Genomic DNA, 3,845 nt, shown 5'->3' with positions numbered 1-3,845 from the left:
GAGGATCCCTTCTATGGGAGAAGATCCCAGAGAGACCCCAAAGATCGTATTTCCACGGTGGAGCGTAGTGCCCACCCCCATGGGCCATATGGGGCTGAAGACTGATCAGTCGACCGAAGGATCAAACTTCACCCAAAATGATATATGATTGAAAGCTTTATGATTTTAATGATGTTATGATATATGATTTTTTTATGCTCTAAAGATATTTTAAAATATTTTATTTATGCTCAAAAATTATTTTAAATGATTTTACGATTTATGATTTAATTATGCTTAAATAATTTTAAATTGGTTTATTTATGTTCAAAATTATTTTAAATAAAAATATGATTTTTAAATGCTTGTGGTTGTATATATATTATTTGATATCCATGTTTAGAACGTGCTGAATCATTAGACTCACTAGGTTTGTATGATGCAGGATTTTATGATTTATGGGAGGCGCCGACGATTGAGTGGATCGAGTGCAGCAGTACACACCCGAGGGCCATTTATGTTCCGCACTAGCTGTGGGGACCCAAACCTAATTCATTTTCTTAATTATCATTAGGATCAATTAATTAATCTGGGTCTAAATTTTTTTTTTAAAAATACATGAGTGCGCAACATGTGATAATCGATCTGATATAAACATCGAAAGTAAAGTACAAGTCTTGTACAATATATGTTCAGATCAACTAGTGTACAATAACTACATCAAGTGTTGAAATCAAATCTACTTCTAAGTCCGAATCTCCACGCTAATCTTGATCTCTCATCCTCTTCTCGACCCTGATCTTGTCCCACCTGTTGTCATGCACACATACAAACACAACAACAGCCGGATAACTCCGGTGAGAAATATATTCCCAGTATAAACAACGTATACATGCAATCATATAAACAGATATAAAAGCATGAAACAGATATCAATAACATGTATCACAATCTGAAAGACATGAATCGATATAAAACTGTAAATCAACTCTCGACTCAAAATCTCTGACTCGAATCTTCTCTAATCTAGGGATCCCGGTCCTAGACATTGGCACACTATATCGAATCTCAGCAATAGAAGTCGATCAGCTGCTAAGCAACATCGATATAAACCAAACATCCAGTGTCTTGGCACATCAACCAAAGACTTGGCACCTCAGCCAATGACTAGGCACATCCGCCCATGACTCAATACATGCTTTGCTATAAATCAATAGACTAAGCATATCAATCTCATGAATTGCAAACATCAATGCAATAAAATAAAGTATGTGGTTTTGGGAAACTCAAGTCGAATCTAACTCGAGTTATATCTTCCCGGTACAACATTGATTTATACCTTTCTTCTCATAGATCAATCTGATCAAGTCGAAGTCTTGAATTCAAAGCCTGTCAATACTCAATCTGGAAATGACAATATTGAGGAGTACAATATCAATATACAACTCAATCAATACTGGATATAATTAGAACTCAATCTAATTCTGTTTCCACGGCATAACTGTACAATCTCGATATACCCAGCAATACAATATCAGCAGATACAAATCATAACTCATAATCAATCGATAAACACAATCTGATACGCTTTTCTTTACGATCTAGAATCTGGATCGGCTTTTCAAAATAACTTAGTGTATCATCAAGTTCTGCCTCGTCTGGCTGAAGAATACGAGATGCATCAGGAAGATACTTCCGCAATAAAGATACATGAAAGACATCATGTATTCCAGATAGAGAAGGTGGTAAGGCGAGTCGATAGGCACGATCTCCTATCTTCTCAAGAATCTCATACGGACCGATATATCGTGGAGACAAATTCCCTTTCTTGCCAAATTTGAAAACACCTCTAAAAGGAGAAATCTTCAGGAATATTCTGTCTCTTGCCTCAAATACCAACGGTCGACGATGAACATTGGCATATTTGGTCTGTTGAACTTGAGCTGTCTTCATTCTGTTCTGAATTAGCTTCACTTTCTCAGTCATTTCTCGAATCATATAAGGCCCAATATCAGGTACCTCAGAAATATCATCCCAATAAAGAGGAGATCTGCACTATATTTTCCTTTATTTCTTCATTTAAATATAATTAGCATGTTAAATTCATATTCAAAGTTTTACAATTTGAATAATGAGTAGATAACTTCCCAAAGTACAGATGAAAAGGTGAAACTCATGGCATGATAATAAAGTTATTAAAAGGTAAGAATCTATGTTTTATATTATTTAATCATTATTAATTTTTTATGTTATATTTATTTCTTTAAGTATTATTGTACCCTACTTATAAGTGGGAGTTTTGATTTATTGTTGCTATATGTTACACTAAATTCTTGGAACCATTTAAATGTTAGTTTGGTGTTATCAACCATTTAAAGTGGATGTCTTGATTTATTATATATGAATATATCATAATATTAATTTCTTGATATCATTTAAATGTTTGTTTGGTTTTACCAACCATTTAAAGTGGATGCCTTGATTTATTATATGATTATATCATAATATTAATTTCTTGGAACCATTTAAATATTAGTTTGGTATTACCAACCATTTAAAGTGGATGCCTTGATTTATATTTATTATATATTAATATCATAATATTAATTTCTTTGTACCATTTAAATGTTTGTTTGGTTTTACCAACCATTTAAAGTAGGAACCTTGATTTAATGTTTACAAATATTTATATAGCACAATAAATACTTGACAACATTTACAAGTTTTGGTATATATTATATATTTATAAGATAATAATATATAACATAAAAAAATATGATTATTTAATATATATTGGAACCATTTTATTAAGTGAATTTCAATAATATTCATTAATATTAACTTTATTAAAATACCAAGAGTGGATCCTTTAATCTCAACTACTTAAATTAAAATTTGAACAATTAAAAATTACCAATTAAAGATTCAAACCATTAAAAGAAAAAAAACAAGAAAAAAACAAAATGACATTGTAGTGGACTTGTAGTTAACTTAGCTTCTCTGTGGATACGATATTCGGACTCACTGAATTACACTACTTGTTGACAACCTGCTCTTGGGAGTGCAACAATCAAAGTCGCAACAAGTTTTTGGCGCCGTTTCCGGGAAAGTATAATTTAATTTCAAGTCTATTTAATTTTGTTTATAGTTTATTTTTCTTTATTTGAATTTTTATTGCTTTTGTGTGTTTTTATTCTTTTGCATTTGCATTTGCATGAGCATTTGGTCACGTACACTTAGTGGTCGACTCATTCGAAATAACCATTTATTTTTACAAAACATGGCGGAAGAACCCATCCAAGAAAATGAAGATGAAATTCAATCTCAACATGATCATGATAGACGAAGAAAACTTAGAGATCACATGAATCCTACACGTAATAGTGCACCTTCATGTCTAGTTTTTCCCCCCTGATGCATCTCATTTCAATTTTAAGCTTGGTATTATCCAACTTTTACCCAATTTTCATGGCTTAGATTCTGAAAATCCATACATGCATTTACGAGAGTTTGAAAAAGTGTGCAACACATATAATGATCTAAATTGTAGCATGAACACCATTCGACTAAAGCTTTTTCCTTTTTCTTTAAATGATAAAGCTAAAACTTGGCTACAAAATCTTAGATCGGGATCCATTCAAACTTGGGATGAACTGCAACAACAATTTTTGAAAAAGTTTTTTCCATATCATAGAACAAATTCTTTCAAAAGGCAAATCATCACTTTCACTCAAAAACAAGGAGAAACTTTTTATCAGTGTTGGGATAGATACAAAGAATTGCTTAATCTTTGTCCACATCATGGTTTTGAAATTTGGAGAGTTGTTTCTCAATTTTATGAAGGCTTAACACCTAAAGATAGGAAA

The sequence above is a fragment of the Primulina tabacum genome, chromosome 17 (assembly GCF_025594145.1).
Source record: "Primulina tabacum isolate GXHZ01 chromosome 17, ASM2559414v2, whole genome shotgun sequence".
NCBI lineage: Eukaryota > Viridiplantae > Streptophyta > Magnoliopsida > Lamiales > Gesneriaceae > Primulina > Primulina tabacum.
Note: the sequence above shows the minus strand (reverse complement) of the source record.